Here is a 7,681-nt window from a genome sequence, read left to right as displayed (position 1 = left end):
GACATATACTACGTTGTGGGGACCAATTGCTCCCTGTTTTTGGGTCAGGGGTCAGAGTTAGGGGTAAGGCATGAATTGAGTATGGGTTAGGGTTAGGTATGTGATGGTTAGGGGTAGGAAAAGGGTAAAGGTAAGGTTTAGGCTGTAGAAATGAATGGAAGTCAATGGAAAGTCCCCACAAAGATAGCAACACAAACATGTGTGTGTGTGTGTGTGTGTCGGTGGCCTGACTGAACTGTGTGACAGCAGCAGACGCTGCCGTTAAGCTGCAGGGACGCCGCAGCTCCGGTTTGTATGTCAGGAGTCGGTGACGCCGCCTCACATCGCTCTGATAAATATTAATGGGCGAGAACGAGTGGATTGGGAGTTGAGTTATCAGGGCGGGTCTTCCTAATTGACATTTTACCTGCTGTATACCTTAACAGAGCCGTGAAGCAGCCGGCCGTGTCAGTCAAGCTCCTGCAGGCCAATGCTGCCCGTCGAGATCTGCACTCTGGCTCCAGGTTCATGAAAACACAAGCTTGTTTTCCCTAACGTGAATCTTTTCAAGCATCTGAAAGCTTAAACTCTGTTTAAATAACCAGTTCATGTAAATTCAAAATGTATCTCAAATTAAACAGAATTTATTATAATAACCGGCATGTATTTCAGTAATTTGGTTCAAAAAGTGGAAGTCATGTACATAAAAGACTTAATTATTTATTTCTGTTTATTTTAGTGTTTACCGCTTACAGCTGTTAAAAATAATTATTTTTGTTTCTCAAGAAGTCAGGATGTTACCTAAAAGCAAATAAAAATTATTAAAGCTGATTCTTCACAAATTTCTGCATCAAAAGCTGGAAAATTGAGTGGAAGGAAAAAAGATGAAAGAAAAGTTTGCCCAGGCAACAGGAATAACTAAACCTGTGGAGGAATTGTGAAGGGAAGCACATTCAAGATGTTGTTACTCAGTGGTTCGCAGTAGTCTTTAATTAAAAGTAACTTTTGCATTTATTCAACAAAACCTTCGACCAAAAACATTCAATCTATGGAGGAACATGAGACAAGATGTGGACATGCAAATGAGCTAAAGGCCCCAGAAAAGGTGCAGGCTTACTGCCTCCAGTGCCAGGCTGCACTTTTTCCTTCCACTAAATGTTTTTTTATTAATAACAAGTCAGCTTGTTTAGTAGTCAAACATCTGCTCGACAATTTGTCAATAATACCACATTCTGGGATTAAAAATATTTTCCATTTAAGCCAGAATGATCAAAATGAACAAAACTTAAGTGATTAAACATCTCTAACTTATGAAGTGGATTCACTTCTGAATAAATGTTTTGATCCTTACAAAACTATTAAATAGTTTTAATAAAAAACACAAATCTGTGCATTCAAAGTGAAAACTTTTTTCTCTCATGGCAGAAACATGAGATTATCAAACCGTTTTTCAGATCTGAGAGAAGATAAATCAATAGTCTCATTACTGAGCGTCACACACGCGCGTTCATCTCATCCATCAAAACACACTCACCTAAACACTCCGGTGGGCGTTTTTACTACACACCCACAACGTCCAAAACCTTTACTTTAAAAGCCTCTTCATACACAACAGCACAGAGAAAAGAAAAAAGAAAAAGAAGTGTTCCCGCTTATTTTATCTGAAAAACGACAGGCGGGTCGGGCAACAAACAATTATCCCAGGAGCGCGTTTGAGGGGAAGAGAAAAGATCGAAGATTGGGAAAACAAACACGATGATGTCATCAAAGCTAAATGGCAAGCCCGGCGTGTGAAACGACTGGAGAGTCTCTTCATATTTACTGTTGCTGGGATTTCAATACCAGCGCCGTAGGAAGCACATCCGATGTTTCTCTTTCCGCCGACCGATTCGCACAAACTGCTATCTCTATTTGATGGGAATCAAAGTAGGACTAAAAAGGTTAATGTACAGACAAACAGCGCTGAACAAACGGCGGCGGAGCTTATACGAAACGGCAGATAATTATGTTTGTGAAAAGGCCAGCGTTTTGGAATAATTTTTTTCTGAAAAGAGCAAATGTGACTCTGCGGGCGCTTTGATTAATGAGCGTTTGTGGAGAAGCAGCGTAGCGTGGGGAAACGGCGGAGAGGCTGCCGTCCACAGACAAAACACATAGATGTTGTTGTGATAGCTCCTTAGGAATACGCAGATAATTACTTTATTGATTGAACATTTAAGCTCAATGCTGCTTCACATTTAAACATTATACCTCTAAGTCCAACTGTTTGGCTCCAGAAAACAAAAACTGATTTTTATTGGGATTTTATGTGGCAGGAAAATAAAATAGTTTTGAAGTGAGGCAAAATAAAGACAATAGTTTTTTCCACTTATTCTTCTTTGAAAAATAGTTCAACCTCAGTCAGAGTGGACAGAAAGCATGTGTGATCTTCCGCTTTTTATCCTGCCTTTCATTCCCATTAGGATTTAATCGTAGACTTTGACTAGGCCATTCTAAAATAAGATTGGGCCTTTTATGTAAACCATTCTTTGTAGCTTTTGACTAGATGTTTACTCTCATCCTGCTGGAAGGAGAACCTCACTCCAGTGTCAAAACCTGCAGCCTCTCACAAGTTTTAAACACTCCCACACCATGATGCTGCCACCACCGTGCTTCACCTCATGTGTTCAGGTTGATTTGAAGTGTCAGTTTTCCTTCACACACATTGCTTTGCATGATGCTAACCAGGTTTCCTGAGATTAAACTAGCATTTATCTCCACTTTATAATTTAGTTATGAACTACTTTGTTAGTTTATCCCAAAACTGCATATTTTTAATATATTTTCCTTTTTAGAGTTAAATTTATGCTTATCTGAGTTCATCTCTGTATAAATGTCACTCTGATTTTGAACAAGAGTCGCTTTCTCGACCTTTGGCCACTTTATTTCTGAATATTTGCTGCCCCCTGGTGGCCGTCTGCGACCACTGCAGGAGCCCCTTTCAGTCATAAATCAGCAGAATGGGTTATCACCAAGGTAACGGGCGACACAGAAATAAATAACAGTTTAAATTGTGGTTCCAATCGAAATATTGCCTACATACTCTCTATCTAAAGTGCTTTTTTAGTTATTTTTATAAAAATGTTACAAGTTCTGAGAACTGGAGTGAAAAGAAATTAATAAATTGACTTTGATCAGTGATAATAGACGAGTTCTGGTATTAGCACTAATACTTAAACACAACATTTTAATAACTTAGCTAAATTTCATAATATATTAATTTAATGTTTGGATAAGATACGTTCCATCAACTGTTTTCACACATGTAAACTGCAGTATTTACTGAATTATTCATTCATTCATGTAGTTTTACAGTGTAGAAAGAAATGGTTAAAGTGCCCGGAAATTGTAATCAAATAAAAGTGGTACTACTTCAACGTACTTTTATTCAAGTAAATTAAAACGTAGCAGCCCAAGTAATTACTTGAGTAAAAGAGTATTTGATAAAAAGGCTACTAATGAATCAGAACATCTGATTTAAATTTAAAAAAATATGGCAGACAAAAGAAAAATCTAACATAAAGTTCAAATTCTGATGTTTTATAGACAAAAAAATAAATGAAAATTCATACAATTTTAAAACTACTACTTTTAAGCAGAATAAGCTCTATTCCTAATTTTAAGTTTTTCCAAAATAGACTTCCCGAAACTAAATTTATGTGATGTATATGTCTTATGTATACGTCAAAATAGGGTGAAGTACTTACTGTGACAATACTTGTCGTTTGATCACAAGAGATTAGATCAGTGTTTCTCAACCCTGGTCCTCACTGCCCCCCCTGTCCTGCATGCTTTAGGTATTTCCCTTCTGCCACACACCTGAATTGTATCTCTGGGTGATTAACAGGCTTCTGCAGTACTTGATGGTCAGGCAATCATTTGAATCAGCTGCTCTGGAATAGAGGCACATCTAAAACATGCAGAGCAGGGGGCGGTAAAGGACCAGGGTTGAGAAACACTGGATTAGAGTAACAACAAAAAAACTCTCACATTCATATAAATTGTGTATGTTTTTGGTGTTTTTTTGGTTAAAACATGTTTGTTTTTATTAAATTGAGTTACTCAAGGTGAGTAGAGTATCCAGACATATTACTTATGCAAGAGTAGCAATACTTTATGATACTATTACTCCAGTAAAAGTACAAAGTATCGTGTACAAAAACTAAAAAAAAAAAACTACTCTTAAAAGTTACTCAATTAAATGTAACTAGTTGCCACGCACCTCCGGTTCAAAGTACTTTTTAAATAAAAACATATATATTTTATTTATTTTTTATATATATAGTGACAAAATACTTCTAATACTTCTAAGCTCAGGTCCTTCTGCTTGACTTCACATCAACAGCTGATCTGTTGATTGCTTTTTTTTTTATTACTGATCAATAATTTGACAGCAAAAGGTGTTGATATGAGATTTTCTCTACAGAATTTGAACCAGGTGAAGCTAAAATGATGTTACTTGAGCAGCTTTGGGGAGAAAGTTTTTACAGAAAAATAAAGTTTTTCAGTTTGAATGCAAAATGTGTGTATTTTTTGTCCAATTTTGGCCTAATTACTGCTCTGACTATGCTGTTATTTTTAGCAAGTGGCCTTTTCTCAGTCGATGACTAGATTAGTTGATTTTGATGATTGAGCCATCACGATTAATCTGATTATTTCAATCCAAGAAACTTCTATTTTATTCCAAATATTCACCTGGTTGATGCCTATAAATTTGGTTGAGGTTCAACTTGCTAACAAATTATAGGTGAAAGTGTGTGTATACACTTCATATGTTGATTTAAAAAACAAAGTTCAAGCAGAATTATTCTGCTAAACAAATGAATAAAACTTTAGACAAGCAAAACACATAATCCATGCAACTATTTAACATAATTTATGGAAACAAACGGATTGGGCTGAATAAATGGTAGTGCTCACCGTGAAGCGCTCTGGGGATTCGTAGCTCTCATCGATGTAGACGCGGGCTCTGCTGTAGTCCTTCAGCTCCTGAGCGGCCATCAGCTCTCTGACGGACACACACATCCACACACCGATAAACTCCTAAACTGATGGAGCACTGATAACGGAGCAATGAAATCCCATTTTACACAACAAACCAGTAATGACGGGAAGTGGCCACAGGGGGGCGTAGTCCACTCAGTTTCTATCAGCTGCTCTATTTTAGACCGTGAAATCAATTAGAGCGGATAATAAACGACACACTTACTTGACGAAACGTTTCACCTCCGTCACGCCTGACTCCAAACTCTTCCCACCGCACTCCTGACAGTGCAGAGCCAAGAAGTTGGGCTTCTGCGCTTTTACTGTCTGCAATAAAAAGAGGAAAAAAGGAAGAAGTGGGTCAAAAACGGTTTCATTTTATTGTTTTATTCCTTTGGCATCTATGGAAGCAGAAATGTGTTGAGTCGTTGTTTCTAATAATCAAACATCTCCGTTTTGATCTCCTGTCTCCTATCAGGGATGCTGCTGCAGCTGTGTTTATGCATGAAGGGTGTGACTGACGATCAGACGTCACTTCACGCCAACAAGGCGGCGGCATCGTAGAGTTTCCAGGATGACTCGAGCAAACAAAGACATAAAATTCATTTTCAAGTTATCTGTACTTCATTGTTTTAAGGGTTGAATAGCCATAAAATGAAAACCAGCAATGGTTTTATAAAGAGATTCGTGGATTTGCAATAGACTAGGGATGTCCAAAGTGAGGAGCGCGGGCCATTTGCAGACCTGGGAATGATTTTACATGGGCCACAATATTAATTCAAGAATGTTTTGTAATCTATTTTCCAAGACAAATTTAAATTTTCTTAAAAATTAAGTTTTTGTCTTTTATTAGCTATTTTCCTCTTCTTTTTCATAGTAAAGGGACAACAGGAAACCAGGGAGACTGTTTTTATGTTTCCACAAAGGCTAATAAATCCATTTTAATATAAACCTGACTATGTTACTGTTAAATGTACAGAATTATCTTTGCGTTTTTAAACAAAAATAATAATAATTCACGACCCAGCTGTGCTGAGATTTTTAGCCAACATAGCAAAAACGTTCAACGCTACTCCTCAAGATGGATTGAAAACAACAATTTACTTCAGGAAATCGTTGCTGAAGTGTTTCCAATATGCTTCTTTTATTCACTATGAATTGATAAGGCTAATTTAAAATGACAAATATTTAATTAGGTTGTAGTCAGGGCCATATGTTAACCATTCCAGATGAGTTATTGGGATTATTGTCCTGTTGGAAAACCCAGATTTGACCAAATCTCTTCAGTCAATGTTGATATAAATCTGGTTTAACTTTGGACTGTAACACAGGAGTAGCAGAAGTTTCCAGGTCAGGTCAGCTTTGAGATTTGGTTGCTCATCGCAACGAGTTTCCACTGAGATGATGTCAAAGTTTGACCCAGAACAAATCAGAACCAGAACAGACGGTTGAAGCTTTGACAAAACTGGGGGTTCTTACAGCACAATTATCCCGTTTTGATTCTGAACCCAAAAAAGATAAAGATAAACTCTGTAAAGAATGGGATGGACCGGGTTTAGAGTTTGGGTCTGTGTCATTTTCACAACTCTTTACCATTCCAATCTGTCCCAATTTCAGCCACTAAATATACACACACCAAATCCTACCAAAAAAATAATAATAATAATAATCCAATCAGCCCTTTGCAATTGGACTTTTGCAACGATTGCTGCAATTCAATACATAGAGGAAACCAACCAGTTGAACTAGTGCAACTCCTTCACTTTACTATCAAAGTGTTTTTAATGTCTACTTTTGTTATTTCTGACTACTTATCTTGTCTACTATGACAGTTACATACCATAATAATAATAATTACATACCATCAAGTTGAAGCTAGGTGAAAAGTAATAATTTAATTAAAAATCAAAGAGAAACATCATGTAATAAAGTGTCTTTGTTTAGAAAAAATCAGCGATTAGATCAAATAGTTTTCCTGTGAAGCTTTCTTCCATGATCCCAGATTCATGGTTTTCCCTTCGGAGAGCTCGCCCCGAGTCACATGACCTCATGTCGCTTCCACTCAGTGAGGTGTTTGTGAACGGCGTGTCAGAGGGGCTCGCAGCCGCCGACTTCTAATGGAAAATCAATAGCATGGAGTGATTTACAGCGCTCACAGGCACTCACAGGGGTCCGGCCCGTGGACGGCAGGCTGTGGACCCCCCTATCATATAAAGGTAATGTACGGCGGTGCTGCTATAGATTTTCCATCAACCTATGGCTTGTCACTTAACTGGATGACCCAAAAGCGCCGACCTCAAATGGCTCAAAGTTGGAGCCATTTGAGGTCCTATCAATCTGACGACGGGAAAGGTCACAAACCCAAGCAGCTCACAACTAATGTGATATGAAGGATGTGTGTTTGTGCTCTTGTTTGTGTTGGACCTGTTCTGCGATACTTATTAACCTACTGAAGACAGATGGGCCTGGTGGGAACCAAAACCCCATCTTAATGCGGCGCTAAGAGTCCAGGGTTAAGGAACAGAGTGCTTATGGTTAAAGTTAGGGGAAGGTATAAATAAAGTTACTAATATGATCAGAGTAAGGGCTGAAACGATTAATCAGATTAACAGAGATTAATCAATAATTGAAATATTTGTCAACTAAGCTAGTAGAACAGATTCACTTAAAATAGATTTTA

At 37.8% G+C, this 7,681-nt stretch overlaps 1 protein-coding gene across 1 annotated transcript in view; it reads right to left on the bottom strand.

Annotated features, from left to right (window-relative positions):
- inpp5a (inositol polyphosphate-5-phosphatase A) overlaps positions 1–7,681 on the bottom strand; it is a 163,259-nt gene that overhangs the window by 102,033 nt on the left and 53,545 nt on the right. The gene's annotated exons all lie outside the window — the stretch shown is intronic.

The sequence above is a fragment of the Poecilia formosa genome, unplaced genomic scaffold (genome assembly GCF_000485575.1).
Source record: "Poecilia formosa unplaced genomic scaffold, Poecilia_formosa-5.1.2 Scaffold199, whole genome shotgun sequence".
NCBI classification, from domain to species: domain Eukaryota; kingdom Metazoa; phylum Chordata; class Actinopteri; order Cyprinodontiformes; family Poeciliidae; genus Poecilia; species Poecilia formosa.
The sequence above is the reverse complement of the archived record's forward strand: the minus strand, read 5'-3'. Positions and strand labels throughout refer to the sequence as shown.